Source organism: Tamandua tetradactyla, chromosome 6, assembly GCF_023851605.1.
Source record: "Tamandua tetradactyla isolate mTamTet1 chromosome 6, mTamTet1.pri, whole genome shotgun sequence".
Classification (NCBI taxonomy): Eukaryota; Metazoa; Chordata; class Mammalia; order Pilosa; family Myrmecophagidae; genus Tamandua; species Tamandua tetradactyla.
This window is the reverse complement of record NC_135332.1, coordinates 136,618,111-136,637,588: the sequence shown is the minus strand read 5'-3', so window position 1 is coordinate 136,637,588 and position 19,478 is coordinate 136,618,111. Positions and strand designations below refer to the sequence as shown.

Genomic DNA, 19,478 nt, shown 5'->3' with positions numbered 1-19,478 from the left:
AAGTGCTTGGAAGAGGACAGTGTTTGTCCCGCCTTGGGACCTTTTGGCTGGTGCCCATACCCATCGCTGGGCCTAATAACCAAAGCACATGAGTCAGGAGCAGGTCTGACTCATGTGGTCAGAGCAATTGTCTGGAATGATTTTGCTTCCTTTCTGACCTGATTCTGCTCTGCTCCTGTTTCCTCCTGTGTTCTGACCTCTGGCCTCATTTCCCACTTGCCACTACCTCCTTCCCATTGAACTTGGCATGCTCATGTGTTTTCTCAGTTTGGACCCTTAGCAATCCCTAGGAATGTTGGCTTAGACTCACCCTCTAGATCTTTCCATTCATGGTTAGCTTAGATGTGATACCGTCAGCCTATTTCAGTTCCTCATGGACTTCCTGTCCTGGATTTTCCCCAGCAAAGAGGGATTCAAGCTGCCAGTCATTTTTACAGACAAAACAGTGGGGGGTAACGGTGGCATTGCATAAAGGACATGAGATAAAACAAGGAAGGGTTAGGAAGGCTCTTCTCACTTGAGTGCTCTGATAGGTCATCACCCTACTGACCTAGGACTCCAGGGAAATCACCTCATGGGAAAATTCTTGGAGCTGAAATGGTATACAACCAGAAGAGGACTTTTCTTTTTAAATCCACCTTTTAACTCTGCTTCCCAAGAGCTGTTCTAGTCCTGAAGGAAGGAGTATCCCTTCCAGGTCTGTCTTATTTATTCTGTGAGGGGTTAATGAGGATGTCATGGGGACTGGCTTTGTGGCTGCTGCTGTATTCCTCGTGATGATAAAGTCTTGGAGGTAGTTGACATAAGTCAAGGCTGGATAGCCAGAGAAAAGGAAATATGAACATTTGAAAAATACTGATACTGTATTTTGCTCATCAAATTATTTGAATTATATAAGGTATTTTCTCTTGCCGTGTATACCTTACAGCAGCAGCTGTCTGCAGAGCTGCCTCTGGGTGCCTGCCCCTACGCCCACCAGAGAGCTCTGCTCCAATCAGCTTTAAATGTGGGGTGATGCATAAGATGACCCTGGTATAAGGATTCCTGTAACCTGGAGTACCCAAAGTCAGTCTTATACGTAACATCATATCCTCTTCATTCTTAAAGACTGGTACAAGAACTTACCATCAGAACTTGCTCAGTAAAGGTGTGTTGATTGGCTGAATGAATGTCTCCTTACTATAATACCATGGAGTTTCTCTAAAGGATACCATATGACTTTTGATTTTGGAATAAAGTCAGAATGTAATTTGTTCCTTTTATATTTATTTCAAGAGTCACACATGAATTTCTAAAGTGAAAGTTACTGAAAATATGAGTAGGCAAAAATGAGCAAATAACAACACTGCCTTTTGTGTATGAGGCCTCATTAATACTTCAACATTCATCTAAAGAGAGAAGGGTGCGCGTCCTCATAATCCCCATGCCTCTGATTATATTTTTGTTTGATTACTGCAGGTGTGCAAAAGCCTTTTCCAGGTGAAACTACATGCCTCTGCATAGAGCTTGGGGTTTGGAAATGCATTTATTAAATGCATGCCAACTCCTGCAAAAATCCCTGCGAACATCGTAGAACACCTGCATACTAATGGTTTTTATTGTTGGAATTATTTTATTGCACAATCAAAAACCTACGATTGTATCACAGAAACGTGTTACATGACTCCAAGTATAGAAACTGGCTGTGAATTTCACTGCTGATAATTTATTTCTTGTAATTAAACTTTTACTTTTATTTCACCTATTTTATCCCATAAACAGAGAAAGAAAATAAAACATATGGAGGGGAAAACTGCAGGATGATTTGGTTTATTCCATGTTTTGGTATTTTTTCTCAAATTTGTTCCCAGTGAGCCCACAGGACTGAAATTTGTACCCAATATGCATTAAAAAAATAAATTCATTAGCTAAGGAATATTGAAGAGCTGGCTACGTGTTTAGATTGAAATGAAATCTTCTTTATTTCCTTGTCTTGCAGAAAGCAATAGCCCACAATTGCCTGGATTTTCTTTCCTTTTCGAAACCACTTCTGTTTCAAAGACTGTGAACCTGAACTGAAGAAACAACTCTTTCCTGCTGGCGTCAGGTAATTCAGTCCCCATGATGTCTTAATCCTGGGCCTCCCTTAATTGACTTCTAACTGTGCTGAACTGTGGCTGCTACTAGTTGCAATGTGGATCACAATTTACAAGGCACTAGAATTGTTTCTCTTCCTCAAATTAGTCCTGAGCTATATTCCAGGAAAAAAAAAAAAAAGTTCGCTTTCTCAGCTGTCCTGCCACCTCAGTTGAGACTGTCTTGCCATCTCAAAATGGAGGGTTGCCTTTGAAGGATTTATCTAGGAACAGATAGGAAAAAGCGTTAGCACTACTAATACCTTGTCAATTTTGTTTTAATAAAGTTGCTTCATGTGGACTATCTTATCAGGGGAAATTGGAGACCTACTGATGCTTTCAGGCTTGTGTGAGGGGTTAATCATTATTCCAAGCTGTTCTGTAGGGAATTCAAGGTAGAACAAGGATCACCTTCTTTTCCTTCTCCAAGATATCTATGGCCTATCTTTACTAAGAAGTATTCTGGATCTAAGTAGGAAGGGAAAGAAATGAAGGGAAATTTATTTGTTCTAGGGCCAATTTCTACATATACTACTTCTTCCTTTCCATCTGGTACTCCGACTTAGAAGGCCATGGCATATACACACCTACACACCAGTGGGTGTAGACCTGTGAGATCCTTGGGATAAATGAGTATGGTTAGAGTCCTTAAGGAATTCATAGTCCAGAAGGGAGAGACTCATAAATGATAATGATGATGCAATTTAGGAAGTTCTTTCCTCCATGACTTGCCATTTAATGCTTCACAGACCTTTGCAAATGTCATTCCTACTTCTAAAATTTTCCCTTATCATCCTTCATCTGAATACCTTTTACTCGCTTTCAAAGGCATCTTGTCCTTTGGAAACCTTTCCAAGGTTCCCAGATTAATTTATTGCCCTGTTTCCATGCTGACTCTGTTTGTACCCTGTTCTTGCACTTACTGCACCAGGAGTGCCCCATTAGATAGTTTGGTCTTTAAGGAAGAGAAAGGACCATGTGTGTCTGTATATATATGTGAGTGTTTCCAATGACCTTTACATATGATTTTTTTTAACATGGGCAGGCACCAGGAATTGAATCCAGGTCTTGGACATGGCAGGCGAGAACCCTGCCACTGAGCCACCGTGGCCAGCCTGGCACATATCTTTAAGAAAATTTATGATGATAATATATTCATAACACACAACTTCCCATTTTAACTACTATCATATGTATAATTCAGTGATATTATTTATATTCACAAAATTGTGCTACCAATACTACTATGCATTACCAAAATTTTTCATTACCGTAAACAAACTCTGTATCCATCAAACTTTTGGTAATCCCCATTTGCTTCCCCACCTGCTGCTCCCAGCCCCTGGTAATTTGTAATCCATTCTCTGTCGCAATGTATTTGCTTACTCTAGGTATTTCATATAAGTGAGATCTTACACTATTTTTTCTTTAGTGCCTGGCTTATTTCACTCAACCTGATGTCTTCAAGGTTCATCCATGTTGTAGCACGTCTCAGAACTTCATTCCTTTATAGAAAAATAGCTTTGAATGAATGTTTGTAGATATTTCTCTTGTCCTATATCAGGCTCAAACTTGTCAGAGATTTATAAACCACAAGCATAACTCAAAACACCCAGCAATAAAGACCCCTCGAATAAACAGAGTGTGATACAATGCTTTCAAAAAGATAAAAATAATTTTCTGAAATATGTTTTTATATGAATACCATTTTCATCTACTTATTTCTTAATTCATTTAGTTCATCACTTATCTAGCAAAAGACTGTAATCAAAGCACAATTAGAATACATAGGGCATATTTAGGAGACATCTTGTTGAACTCCAGATCTTTGGAGGACTAGAAAGAAGTTCAGGTGTAGTTTTGAGTGTTTTGCTAGCCTCTACATGTTAAGTTTTTGGTGGTGGAAAGCACTAGGTTTCTTGGTAGGAGATCTGAGCTCTAATTAGTTGATTGACTTTGAGTACAACATCTCTCTTGAGTTTCAGGGTCCCCATCTGTAAAGCTGAGATTATGGTACAAGCCTCTGGTGATGTGCAATTAATTCATTTTAGAGTACAGGAGCTAACACTGATGGGGACATACCTGGCAACAGGGTTGGCTTCAGGGCATGAAAGCTGTGCAGTTGCATAGGGCCCTGTGCTTAGGAGGGCTTGCCCTTGATAAATGCTCTGCTCTTTTCATCTTGAAATTTTTAATAATTGTTGAACAAGGGGACTTGTGTTTTCATTTTGTTCTGGTCCTTCCTGGCACACAATAGATGCATAATAGTGTTCTCAAAAGATTGCTAAACTCTCATTAAAAAGGAATGAATTTCTGGTTCATGTGACAACATGGATGAACCTTGGAGACATAATGTTGGGTGGAATAAGCCAGACACAAAAGGACCATATTGTATGATCTCCCTGATATTATGTAATTAGAATAAGCAAATACAAACCGTTAAGAATCTAGAATATAGGCAATGAACGGATGGTTTGGAGAACAGAATGGAGAGTCAATGATTCATGTGTACAGAATTTGTGTTTGGGTTGATTGTAAAATTTTTGGAAATGGATGGTGGTGATGGTAGCACAACATTGTGAGTAAAATTAGCAGCACTGAATTGTTATAGGCAAATGTTGTTAAAAGGGAGAAATTTTAGGTCATGTATATGTTATTAGAATAAAATTAAAAGATAAAACATAAGACTGTCCAACACAATGAACCCTATTGTAAGCAATGGACTATAGCTAATAGTATAATTATAAAAATGTTCTTTCATGAATTATAACAAATATTCCACATTAATGCAAGATGTTAATAATAGGGTAATATATTGGGAAAAAAATTACATCCTAATGTAAACTATGGACAATAATTAATTATACAATTATGATATTCTTTCATCAATTTTAACAAAGGGGAAGTGGGTGAATATATGGGAGTGCTATATTTTTACATGATTTTAATGTAAATCTACAATTTCTCTAATTAAAAAATAAAAAAAAACAACAATCACAAACCAAAAAAAAAAGAAAACAGAAAGAAAGATTGCCAAACTCTGAACCTGAGATTAGAAGGGCAGCTTTGGGATCACCTTGAATAAATGTTGGGCGTTGATGATGTCTACATTTTGCTTCTCCACAGAAGGTAAACTGTGGTTCCTTCTTCTATTCCCAAACCTGCTTCCTGTGGAGTGTATAGATTTTCAATTCACCATCCATTTTCTTTTATCTATATCAAAATTCCATACTGTGATCATTCTTTTACCTTAACCGCTTTTTATCCCCCATGTGCCCCCTCTCTTTACCATTGACCACCAGCTGTACATAAAATCAAAACACAAATTCTTTTGGATTCCAATTTTTTTAGTGCTGTTGTTAAGATACTTCCAAAAATGTGATTTAAAAAAAAAGAAAAAAAACTAAGTCATTGAGACAATTAGATTTTGGCTCCTACTGTATAACTTTAAGATTTTAGTATTTTTGTCAGTCATTAATTGACCGTGAGTTTTGCTCTGATGAAAATTACTTGTGCCAGAAATTTACACTGGGTTGAAACATTCTGCTACAGTAATCCCTGTGGATTAGAGCATATTGAAGCACAACCACGGGAAACACAACGCTTCTTTTAAACCACTGAGCCAACAAATGAGGTCATTTGATGTTGAGAGACTGTGAACATGCACTAAGGGACTCGTTCACCAGCAGCAGTGAACTGGTTTGGGCCTGACTCATCCCTTCATTGGTTGTGGGAATACTAGGGTTTATTTTTTCTATCAATCTCCCTTTGCTTTTTCATCCTTCTAAATTACAAGTTACAAGACAACAAAATAAAAGGTGGTTGAATCCAGGTGGGCCTTCGTTGTTCAGCAGGCAGAGTTCTTGCCTGCCATGCCGGAGACCCAGGTTCGATTCCCTGTACCCGCCCATGCAATAAAAAAATAAATACAAAAGGCGGCTGAATCCATACATGGCTAAACCTAAGTCAACTTTTCGAACAGACTGTTTCCTTTTGCACTTTCTATATCTAAATGACTTATGAATGCTAACATGTTAGGCATTCTCAATGGGGAAGATTTCAGGTATCATCTCTAAATGACAATTCAGAAACATTTACTTTGTGTCTGGGTTGATTGTAAAATTTTGGAAATGGATGGTGGTGAAGGTAGCACAAGTGAGTAAAATTAACAGCACTGAATTATTATAGGCAAATGTGGTTAAATTTGCATCCCTCTTATGCTGTGAGATGGAAAATTGATTGAAAAGAAAAATGGGACAACAAAACAAATTGGAATCATGCCGGGTTTGTTTACTTTAGGAAATCTCTTAACACTCATTTTAATCAATTGAAAAGAGATGGTTCATCAGATCATAGAATTTTAGGGCCGAAAGGAGCCTTAGAGATGATCTAATCTGACTCTCTCATTTTGTGAATGAGGAAATTGGGACCCAGTGAGGGGAAGAAGTTTTCCTAGTGTCCCATGGCTAATTAGAAGTCTCACAAAGAATCCAGAACTTTCAAATGCCCAGTCTAACTTGCATTTCCCTAATGGCTAATGATGAGCATCTTTTCATGTGTTTATTGGCCATTTCTCTCTTTTGGAGAAATGTCTATTCAAGTCCGTTGCCCATTTTTAAATTGAGTTTGTCTTTTTAAAATTTTTTTTTTTTGCTGCTATGAAAAACAGTTAGGTGGTGCCTCAGAGAATTAAGTATAGAATTACCAAATGGTCCGGCAATCCCTCTTCTAGGAAAAAATGTTTAAGTCTAATATCAAATTAAAAAAGAAGGTAAAATCTCAAGTAACATGCAATTTCAGGTGGTATTTCCAAAAATAAAAAGAAACCTAAATGATGGGATATTTGCAAATTTTTCCTAATAGGATGGCCATATAATTTATTGTCCAAACTGTAATACTTTTGAGAGTGAAAGGGGGTACTATAAATATTTTTGTTGAGGCAACAATTTGTATACTTATGGTGATAACAGCATAATTCACAGTAGTTAAAAGATGGAAGTAACCAAAGTATCCATCTAAAGATGAATGGATAAATAAAATGTGGTTCATACTCACAATGGATTATTATTCAGTCGTAAAAGTGAATGAGGTTTTGATATATGCTACAACATAGATGAACCTTGGAGACATCATGTTACATGAAATAAGCCTGACACAAAAGGACAAATATGTATGATTTCACTTATATGAAATAACTATAATATGCAGATTCATAGTGGCAGAAAGTAGATTACAAGTTACCAGGGGCAGTAGGGAAGGCAAACTCTTCAGTGGGTTTTATTTTAAGAGGTTAAAATGGCAGGAGTATGGGATCTCATGATTTTTATTTCCCACAATGAAAGTTCCAGAAATCTTTACTTTTTACCTAGCTAGAAAGTAATGAAAGCTTTTTGTGTTTCTCTCCTCTACACCTCACCTTCCTTTCTGCGCACTGCAATTTCTTATGCGAGTTCCTCTTCCTAAGACTTCTATGAGTGGCAAAATTCAAATTGGATTATTCCATATTGAATATTTTTCTGAAAACAGCTTCCTGGTGAAGATGGTTTCTTTGTCCTGACGAGACGGGGTTGCTGCTGAACTTGATTTTCTCACTTTTAGTTGGTTTTATAATGGAGTTGTTCAAAGCAATGAAATGGTTCAGAAAAATACCCTTGGTGCTGTGAAATAGGGACTATTTCCAAAGCTTGTTCAAAATCTGACTATATTAGCACTTTCTCAAATCCATTGTATTTGTTTTGTAATTTGCTTCCATGACCCACAGAGTCTATTGACTCAGTCAGTGACTTATTTTCTTTTTTAAGGAAGAGAAAAAGAGCTGTGTCTGTTAGCAAAATACAAACTTGGAAGAACTTGGAAATGATGGGTTTTAGATGCCTGAAAAGTAAGATTCAAATCTGCCCAATTTCCGCCTCATGTTTGCAATGGTGTCTGCAAGGAGCTGGGATGTTCCTTCAGTTTCAGACAGTGCTGCAAGTGATGCCAAAGAGCTGTGCTGAGAAATTCTTTCTTTCCTGAGGAATGGAAAAACCAAGTCATTTGAAAATAGCTAATGCATTTATTGAATCTAGCACAAGTGCCCAGAGCTTAATAGCCAGAGCTTAATTTATATTTTCTCACTCAATCTTCACAACTATCCTATGAACATGTAAACCAGAATTCACCCCAGTTTACAGGCGAGGAAGTTGAGGCTCAGAAAGGTGGTCTTACTAGAAGCTGGCAGAGCTGTGATTTGCAGTCTGTTTTGTCTGGCCCCAGTATAACCATACTTGGTTCTTTTTTTTTGTTATTATTAATTAAAAAAATTAACTAACACAACATTTAGAAATCATTCCATTCTAGATATACAATCAGTAATTCTTAATATCATCACATAGATGCATATTCATTGTTTCTTAGTACATTTGCATCGATTTAGAAAAAGAAATAGAAAGACAACAGAAAAAGAAATAAAACGATAATAGAGAACCATACTTGGTTCTTAACTGATCACTCTGCTATGCTTTTTTTTTAAAGACTTTTCCGGATTTATCTCAATATTGAAGGGATTTGCTCCATGGAAAGGCAACCATCCAATGAACAGAACTAGAATGTTTCCACATACTCGCCCATTTCAACAGGTGGGCCCTTGCTCCTGGGTAGGCGGTTATACTTTCTACTCCCATCCCTGACTGCGGCTGGTGCCAGGAGCAGGGCCTGCAGAAATCATGACCAGACTGCACCCTTGCCCAGGCTTCAAGACCCAGATGGACCCCCTGCTGCTCTACCATGGACACTGGGGTTGGGGAAGGGAGATGGCTCATGGGGGTCCTCGTCTATTCTTGAATGCAGACCAAAGTGGTTCCAAGGAGACTCCTTCTGTTTCCTCGCCCACACCCAATGCCTTCCAATACTCACACTTGTCACTTTTATTAACAGGAGAATGATCTGTCACAGCTGCTGAATTATGCAGAAGTTGATGATTTCTTAATAACTTAAAAGCCCTTTGAAGGAGTGAGGAGAATGAAGTAAAACACGTCCCCTCCCTCCTGCAAAGGGGGAATAAAAGCCATCATTCAAATCATCCATCAAAGGAACCCTTGAACTGCCAGGAGAGACCTGATCATCACCTTCTGGAGAAAGTAACCCGGTTTTATGAAATTCACCACCACTTCAAGCACAACCAGAAACACAGAACTCCTATTGGCTAAGGATAATAAAATGCTCAATAAACCAAAAATTATGATGGCCCAGTCAGGAAACTCTCAAACACCCATGTTTGTGCCATATGCTAGGCATACCTAGGAAATATTTTTACAGTAAAATATAAAATATGACCCTTTAAATAGCACAGAATTGGTGACACAGCACCCTTAGACTCTCTAAGCTGTAAACCAGAGTCGGAAGAGCTTATAAACTCCTTATAACCCTTTGCTATCATGTAAAAGTTTAAAATGAAAAAGAAATAGTTTGACAAGCTGCAGAGGTCAAAACAAAGCACTTCTATTTCTTTTCTGAAGAAAAGAAAGCTGAAGGGTGACCACGCATTGGTGTTATGGAATTGCTTTGGCCCAGAGGACGACAGAACTGTAAGGAGAAATTCAATCAGAGAAATTCCATCTTCTCTTTGATTTCTATTTTAGAGTTGAGGATAAACATCGAAAGAAGAAAGCTTTTATTAAATCAGGTGGTAGAATAGTGACAATTTATGTCAGGTTGACATTTTGTCATACCAACAGGGCTATGCTAGGCAGAGGGGAGCCCCTGGCCTCACAATTTGTGTTTCCTCTTGAATATTGTGTGGGCCTTCCCTGATTCTGGTCTCTTTCGCATTCCTGCTCATCCACCATGCCTTCCACCCTGCATTCCATCCTCAGCAGCTCTTTTCCATGCCCACCTCCAATTTCCTCCCAATGTTTCCAGGCAAAATCAGTGACTCCCCTCCAGCAGGCTGGGCATTAAGCACCTCCCCAGGCTCTTTTCCTCTGTTGGTGTCTTAATTTGGGCATTTTCACAGCTTTGGAACTGTAAACTTGCAATTTAATAAATTCCCTGTTTAAAAGCTGTTCTGTTTCTGGTATATTGCATTCCGGCAGCTTTAATAAACTAAAACACTGAAATATAGATTGAGGTTGTTGCCATGAAGCATCAAAAGCCAACTGAGAATTTCGTGCACCAGTGTAGGGAGGAAAGAGTCAGGGAGACGCCATCCGGGCACACAGATGGTTCTCAGGCAGGCAAATGGTGGAGGGGCTCCCTGAGGACCACCCAGCTAGCTACCCTGAGGAGGTTAAGTACAGTTTCCTGACGTCTCTTTTTAAGGGGACTGTAGTTAGATTTAGGGAAGGGATTTCCATAACTTGTAGTGTAAACGAAAATCAGAGGCACATCGGATATTTGAAAAGGAGACCGAAAGGAAATCCATGCTCATTAGGATGAAGTACAACACAGTAGACTGGAAAAAGCAGCGTTTCCAAGGTCAGCTGGGTTTGGAACCTATTTTTGCCATTTATGTGGGAATGGAGCAAGTCATCCCTTCTCTTGGTATCTTTCTTAAGGAGTCTTACAAACCTTGAAAATGATAATAAATATATGCAAAATATCTAGATTTAAGCAGTACTCAATTAATGCTTTTACTGTCTTACTTCTAACAAAGGAAAATAAAAGTATTTTATTAAAGCTTAGAGGATGGAAATATTAATGGTCAATGGGAAGGAAGGGTAGGGGTATGATATGTTTGAGTTTTTGCTTTTTTCTTTTTATTTCTTTTTCTGGAGTGATGCAGGTGTTATAAAAAATGATCACAGTGATGAATATACTACTATGTGATGATATTGTGAGCCATTGATTGTATACCATATATGGAATGTTTGTATGTTAAGAATGTTCACATTTGTATGTTGTTTTGGTTTGTCAATAAAACTAAAAAATAGATAAAAATAAATAAATAAAACTTAGAGAAGGGAAATCCTGAAAGGGATAAATAATACATAAATTATAAAGTACTAATTATTGCTAATTTAAGGTGTGTAAAATACCATTGGTACTTGTGTTCTTTTGTTGTTACATTTCAGTATATGTAAAAAGTAGTTATGATGTTTCTCAATTTCACTTGCCTCCTTCATTTCTCTATAAGGTCTTGTTTTCTTCAAATGTGGATTCTCCTAAAATGAGGGTGTAGTGAATGCCCGAGTGTCTCACTCAGATGCATCCCTGCCCATTCTAGAACAAAGACATTCATTCCCCCAGCTGCTGGGGTTTAAGTAGCTAAGGGCTCCCAGCTGAGCTCTGCCCCAGGTGGGACCTGCCATTTACCAAGATCTTGCCCTTTCCCCCAGGCACCCTGCCTCTATCCAGTCTCTGATGAGGGAATTCAAAGACCCAGCCCCTTTGCCTACGTTTGGGATAATTCTGAAGGGTTCCCCATTGGGAAAGTTGGGTGCTTTGTCATGACTGCACCAGTCACGTTCTCCCTCTGCCCAGTCCTGCTTCCTTTACTCCCCCACCCCGAGCTCCCTTCCTGGTTAGACTTCCTGCCTGCTGATCTCCATCTCAGAGTCTGTTTCCTAAGATCCAACCTGAGACAGAGGTTCCCTCTGGAATCTTGGTTCTCCCTCTCCATTGTTTTCCTTCTGCATTGCCAAAGGTCTCTGGCTGCATAAGTTCTGTAATTTTTTCCAAAATGGTTCCCCTAAAAGGGCTCCGGTAAGAGATACCACCTTGAATGGGTAGAGACACATCTCCATGGAAACCACCTAATCAAAAAGTCCCACCCACAATTGGGTGGGTCACATCTCTATGGAAACAACTTAATCAAAAGCTCTTTTCCAACAGTACTGAATCAGGGTTAAAGACATAGCTTTTCTGGGGTACACAGCAGTTTCAAGCCATCCACTATTCTCTTTGCCTCCCAATCCCATGTTCTGTTTTCCTAAAACAGCTTTATTGAGATATAATTTACATACCACATAATTCATCTATTTAAATTGTTCGTTTAAATGGCTTTTAGTATAATCAGAGTTGTGCATCCATCACCACAATCAATTTCGGAACATTTTTCATTTTCCTAAAACAAAAAAACCAGGTCCCCTTAACTGATACCCCACTCCCATTTTCCTAACTGTCCCTCCACCTCACCCCCAGCCCCTGCAATTGCTAGGCTACCTTCTTTCTCAATAGATTTGTCTATCTGTATTTCATATAAATTGAAGCATCCAATACGTGGACTTTTGTGTGTCCTTCACTTAACATAATGTTTTCAAGATTCATTCATATTGTGGCATGTATCAGTACTGCATTCCTTTTTATGGCCAAATAATATTCTATTGTATGGAAACAAAATGTTTCAGGTGATGGATGACATTTGGGTTGCTTCCACTCTTTTGTTCGGCTATTATGAATAATGCCATTATGAACATTTGTGTGCAATTTTTGTGTGGACATATGTCTCCATTTCTCTTGGGTATATATCTAGGAGTGGTATTGCCCATGTTATTTTTTCTTAATTCTTCTCAACAGAAATGACTAGGGAATCTAAAATTCTCATGGTTACAGAAAGGGAATGTATAAATTCCCATGTCATGGAACTTCAGCCACAGGAAAGAGTGATTTGGAAGGAACATTTATCGTTATTAAAAGAGCCGCCTTATTGAGTCCCTTTATCAGCATGTTTCATCATCTAAAACCTGATATGGTCAAGACTATAAATTACTAGAGTTTGATGCTTTAGGCAAAAAAAAAAAAAAAATCCATATTTAATCATTTAAGAAAGGTCAAATTTAAATAGAATTACTCCCCTCCCCTTTCTTCCTGTTTCTCTGTCTCTCTCTCTCATCCAGTTAACTCTATGTCTACTTAAAATCCAGCCAGTGGGCTTTAGAGTAAAAGTCAGAATTGAGTTTTTCACAAGAATGAAGGAATTACAGTCTGATTCTTTGGAAATAAAAGAAGACAAGATTTTCATCTGTCTGAAATAATTTAATATGACCTACCTGGAGGCAGAGGAAAATGGAGCAAAGGATTCTTCTAGTCATTTCTAGCACCATAATTATATGTTCAGAGAGAATAAAGATTCCTGCTGCTCTGTACATTATTATACATTTTGAAGAAGATTCAAAGTTTAATATTTGTCATTCAACTACTTTCCTAGTTTCATGCCTAATTAGCCAAGAAATTGAAATTTCAAAAACATTCTTGATTTGCCAAATTCCCAAATGTATTTACACTCAACACACATTTATTACATTCCTTCTTGCTATTGGCACTTCCTTAGGGATGGAGGGAATGGATATGCATGAGGAGAGTGTGGACATTTCTTTACAGTGAGGAAGGAAGATATAAGTCAATGAGGAAGGAAGACAATTTCACAAATGACTAGAATGAATTGCTAAGAAAAATGTATGAACAAAATTTAATGGAAACACAGAGGTGGAATCACTGAATTCTGTTGGAGGGTAGGAGGAAGATCAGAAAAACTTCACATGGAGCTGATGTTAAACATTGGTCAAGGATGAGCAAAATCACACTTAGGGCAAAGGAAGGCAGGAAAGTAAGGTTCTCTGAGCCACTCCTCTACTGAGACCTTTCCTTACTTCTCTTCTTTAGTTCTTCCTGGACTGCCCCACTTAATCTTGTGCTTAAAATTCACTTTTATGTTGTTCACTCTGAGCCCACATTTCCTACCTGGACTTCTCTCCTAGGCTCCAGACATGAAGATCTAAATGCTAATGAGCATTCATACCATTGAAAGGTCTCCACAGACTCCTCAAACTTGCTCTAACCCAAAGTACATATGTCTTCCTCTGTCATCACCTTACTCTTGCTACTGTATTCCTACAGAAGGTACCTGGTTTAACTATTGACCCAAGGTCCTCCTAGATTTATTCCCCTCCTTCATCCCACAGAGCCAATCGAATCACAAATCTCATCAATTGTACCAGCCCAAGAACACTCTTAGCCATTTCTTCTACTTCCTTACTATCACTGTATCCATCCAGGTGCTCATCATTTATCTGGATGATTTCCGCTGGTTCCCATTTTCTCATCTTGCCCCCTCACTTTCCATCCACCATGAACTTTCTAACTTGTAAGTTGATCATGTTAATGCTCAGTCAAAAGTCTTCAAGGCCCTCATTGCTTAGAGCAGGGAGTACCTAGGCCCATGGGCTAAATCTGGGCCTACCGCCTGTTTTTGTAAATAAAGTTTTATTGGACCATTAGCCACAATCATTAATTCACATATTATTTAAGGATGCTTTCATGCAATGGCAGAGTTGTATGATTGCAAAAAAGATCATAGGGACTGCATAGCCTAAAATATTTAGTACCTGGTCCTTTATAGAAAAAGTTTGCTGGCCCCTGGTTTGGAAAATTAATCACATCTTTTTAACAAAAGTCTCTCTAACATGTGTCTTCTGTCTGTCAGATTCATGTCCTTTAATTCTCTAATAAAAATAAACATAGAGTTTTAAAATATATATACCCAGGGTGTATACTATGGTGGTTAAGGGTTGGATATACAGTCAGAATGCTAGAGTTCAATTTCAGGCTCTGCCACTTACTATTTGTGTGATCTTGGCAAGTTTTTAAATCTCTCTGTGGTTCAAGTTTTCCATTTGTAAAATGGAACACATCAATGTTTCATTTGGGGGACATCTTTGGGAGATGGAAAAAGTACTGGATAAGGTTGTAGAAGGTCCTGATGCAAACTTTTACTACTCCCGATAACTCTGGAAACATAATTGTTGTCTCAGAGTCTTGTTATTATTTGCATGTAATATAGCACTCTCATAAAAATGCTTGTTTGGTGATAGTTCATGATGGTGGAGTATATCCAAATCCATTTTTCAGAGCAGTGTTAAACATATCAAAATATGCTTCCTTAAATAAATCAGGGTTTCATGTCTCAACTGATTTATTTAATATTTGGTAGGAAGAAAAATTCACACCCACTTTTCTTCATGATCTTTCTGTAAGCCCACAACTTCCCTAATTAAAAAAAATGAAACAACAACAACAAAGGAATAACGACAAAAAATTGCACATCAATACAAATAACAAGAAAGTGAGAAAAGGAAAAGAGAGGTATTTGTGGTGGGCTGAATTGCGTAACTCAGCTTGGACATATTCTTGGTTTTGCTGATAGGCGTGAACCTATCGTAAATAAGATCTCTTCAAGATATTACTTCAGTCAAGGTGTGGCCCAACTGAATTAGGTTTGTTCTCAACCCTATTACTTATAGAGAAAGTCATGGATGAAGGAGCCACAGGGAGCAGCCAGAAATTGGAAGTCAATGGAGCCTGGAAGAGAAAGGAGACGACAGCAGCATGTGCATTGTCATGTGACACAACAGCCAGGGACCCCAAAGATTGCCGACCAGCCAGAAGATACCCACCCTCAGAGGGAACAAGCCTCCTAGGCTCTGAAACCCTTAGTCAATAAATTCCTGTTGTTCAGACAACCCATTGTGTGGTATTTGTTTTATCAGATAGGAGACTAAAACAGTATTTGTGAGGAAGTTTAAAATTTATTGAAAAAGAGAAATGATACCTCTTTAGAAAACAAACAGTCATCCACACTGGAAGTATTATATGAACTGGAAAGGTCCATATCTATGTAAGTTTTTGAGTATGGACTTTTAATATCCATCCCTATTTGGTTCTCCTTATCTAAGTTCATGGGAAAATTATGCTCTCTGGGCCCTACTATTAGGTAGGGTCATGAAACCAGTTCTGGCTGGTGAGCCATGCTATACATTACTTCCTGGTTGTAGCTTTAAATTACTGGTGTGGGACTGGTGGGCACTATCTCCTTTTGCTGGATAGAAGAGAGAAGTCCTGTATTCCAGTAGTGCAGCTATAAAATGGTGGCCCATCTTCCAGCCTGGATTACTGAGTCTCCATATGGGGCAATGTTACTGTGGAGTGTTTCTGGACCCACCATGGATTTTATGACTGTGAGCAATGAACTTTTCTTGGATTAAATCACAGATATTGGGGTTATTTGTTTTTGCAGCCTAACCCAGTTTATCTTGGATTATTATTACGTGAGATAATAGTGCCTTTTCCTTCCCTCCTGTTCTAAAAGCATTAGGTGTAGGTGGATGCACCCAGATGGGTAGAGCAGGCTTCCTACTCCTGAACCTGGCTTGGAGCACTGTAAGGACCAGGTCTGTCATTCTAGGCTGATAAGGAAGGAGTGGCCCTTTGTGTTTGAGTCCTGGTTGTTTTTTCTCTTTTAATTATCAGTTTTTGTTATTGAATTTGTGATATGAGGCTTTAGGAGCAAAGGCCAGAGCTTAAATGATAAATGCCTTCTCAAACATTTCTAACCTGAAAATGAAATAACATAAAACCTTGCAAATGAATGTGGTAGCAAGCTGCAAATGTCAATTCGGCCATTGTATGGATTTAAAATCAAATGTAAACAGTGTTTGAGGGAACACTGACCTGAATCAAGTCTTTTTTTTTTCGCACTTATAATTAGTTCCCCAGCAGTATGCTCTGGCTGAGAGGTCAGTCAGTGCCCCTCTCTCCAGGAAACTGGGAAAATCTTCACCACAGCCAGTCCAAGAGACAAAGCGCCGGGGAGATGGTGTCTGCTGAAGGGTGCCACTTTGCCCCCTTCTAGAGAAGGGCAGGTTCCTTGGCAAATGCTTCCCTACCTTGATTTGCAGGTTATGGGTAGAAATTCTTTCTCTCTCCAGTCTGGGCAGTAACTGGGGTGCAGAAGGTGGATCAAGTAGGGGTGATGGACACACAACAATGAGACGTCTAAAATTCTAGAAATCAGATTGCAGTCTTAACCAATGTTGAGAATATTAGGAAGATATTTCCAGAATACTGGAAGGATATTTTAATTAAAATAAAAAACTAAATGGTCACACTGTTACGTACCTTTTTATCATGTTCTTTGGCACTGTATTGACTATCAAATTAAATTTTATGAGGGTTTATTTTGATTTTTATTCTGTAGCTTTTTCAATAATCAAAACTTCTGATAACTTATTCTCCTGGTTGATAAAACAATGGGTAAGAATGGATGCTTTTAAAAATATGAACTAGAATGGCTAGTTTGAATTTCCCATGATGAGTATTGTCACTTTAGGCCCCATAAACAGATATCAAATTGTGTGTAAAAAGTACAAACCAATTAATAAATGAGAACTTGGGTCTCTGGAGCTGTTATTTAGAACTGTCTACAAATCCTACACCTGTCCTTACGAATGTCTATGCCACTTCAAAGTTTATTTGAGAGTCTTTGGTCAGGAAAACATTCTCAGACCACCGAGATCATCTTCTCTATTTCTAACTCAAAGAATAAAAAGAAAAAAAAGACTCATTGAGGTGGAAAAAATCATTTAAAAATCAGATAAATACCCAAGACTTTAGTATTAACAATTTATTATTACAGTATTCACAAACCATAGGCCAGCTGGATAGAAATGGTCTCTAAAGTGCTAAGTAGAAAGAATTTAATGATTTCAGTTTAATTCCCTATTGCACTGCAGTCCATTTAGGAAAGAAAAAATAAAAACTATCAACGTACATTATATTGAAGGTCTGAGTCTCAAAAGCAACTCTAATCTTTAGCTGGAAAAACAAAGTATGGGAAAATAGGTCCTGAGTCTACTGAAACTTCATCGTGATTGATCAAGGCTTCTGCTCCACTGTTATGATAGTAAATTAAAATACTATTCATTGCCTTAACTAGAAAAATGAATAAGAAGAATAGGAAATTTAAATTACTTGGCTGAATCAATTCTTTAGCTTGCTTTTTCACATTTCCTTTCTTTGCTGAGGGCTTAAATCTGATACCTTTAGATAGGCAGGGCAGAAAGGCAAATGGCTTCTTACCTGTTTGCTTCCTTTTTCTCTCTTCTAATCCTTCTGGTCTTTGCTCATCATTTTTTTTTCGGGTCATTACATCCCTTCTGGATTAATTTCTTTAATATCCCATTGGCTGGGCTGCCAGAACTCATTTCTTCATTACTGTTTTTTGCTTAAGGGTGGCAGTTGCTGAATCCTCTGCACATCCCTTTGATCTGCCTAGTATTTTATTTTTCATAAGATCTATTTCTTTTTTCCTTCTTTGTTTATCCCAGTGGCAGAAAAAGAGGATTAAATATTTCTATGAAGCCAGTACTTCTCTTTCTGTCAAAATACTGGCAGAGCACATTTACCTTAAGAAACCACATTTCTCTTTAAATTACGACATTGGGCCCTATAAACTGGCCTTTGATTCACTGAGAACAGGGTCTCTTTAAGCAGATTCTGTTGCAGAGCTGCTTTAGTAGTCTGCAGGTGTAAAACCAACTTCTAAATCAGTCTTCTCATCTCTAGCCCTGCATACAGCTTCCCCAAAATACTCTTTCTTCAATGAAACACAGATGAGTTCATATTACTTCTTGGTCCAGAGTATTTCATGGGCTCTTGAACAACCCAAACTCTTTAGAAGAGCATAAAGCTCATCCCATTTTTTTTCCAGCTTACTTCTCCAACTTCATCTCTTACCATTTCTCTACCCATCCATTCATTATTCTGAGGTTTAGTTGTACTGAGAGACATGGGAGATCCAGATTGGAAGCATCTTCTCCCACCTCTGGACTTTTTGGATCTGCTATTCTTCCTTTGTCTCCTTGGCAAACTCCCCACAATTTTAAGATTCAGCCCAGGTCAACTAATCTGTGAACATTTCCCCCATTTGTTCAAGGCCCACAGCTTCACTGTGACCATGGCACTTTATGTACTTTATGTGCCTTGGCCATCACATTCAATGTCAAGCTTTACTTGCCTGGATCATCCACTAGGTTTGGGCAGCTTGAGGACGAGGGCTCTGTCTTTGGGATTGCTATACCCTATTAAAGAATGTGGTATATCACATTGGCTCAAAAATACTGCATGCTTGGATAAATGAATGAATGAATGGTAGTAAAGTAATTCAATATTTTTCATTAGTTACATGGCAGAAATTCTGAATATATTTTTCCTTTCCATTTTTAATGTAGGCACTAAGAGTATTCCTGAATACTGATTCTTAATAGTTGCTACTGCTATTCTAATGAGTTAATTCTTTATGCTTTGAATAAAATGAATTTTTTTATGTATACAATATGAATTTAGCAGGAATTTGTGGCTTTTAAAAAGATAATTGTGTGGAGGTTCTAATCTTTTCCCTTGATAAGCTGCATTCTGTTGATTTTGTGGAGGGCAAATAGGATTTGGACCCTGTTTGCTTTAAGAATGTCCCTTTTCCTCCTGAGTTCCAAAGAAAAATTGCATTAATTGTGTCAACTTATCAAGATAGTGTTGAATTAAAAATTGGGTGCATACTATATCCACAATTGTTTTCCTATCTTTCACTATATTGTTTTATTGTGAGCACTGTAC

At 38.1% G+C, this 19,478-nt stretch overlaps 1 long non-coding RNA gene across 2 annotated transcripts in view; it reads left to right on the top strand.

Annotated features, from left to right (window-relative positions):
* The window catches only part of LOC143686379 (uncharacterized), a 52,409-nt gene extending 36,993 nt beyond the window's left edge, over window positions 1-15,416 (top strand). The window contains exons 1-3 of one of the 2 annotated variants that reach the window (XR_013177105.1): window positions 487-697; window positions 1,979-2,086; window positions 15,332-15,416. This is a non-coding gene — a long non-coding RNA (uncharacterized LOC143686379). Of the gene's footprint in view, window positions 1-486; window positions 698-1,978; window positions 2,087-15,331 lie in introns of those variants that run through there. The other variant, XR_013177104.1, reaches the window with a different exon arrangement.
* Window positions 15,417-19,478: the final 4,062 nt, after the last annotated feature.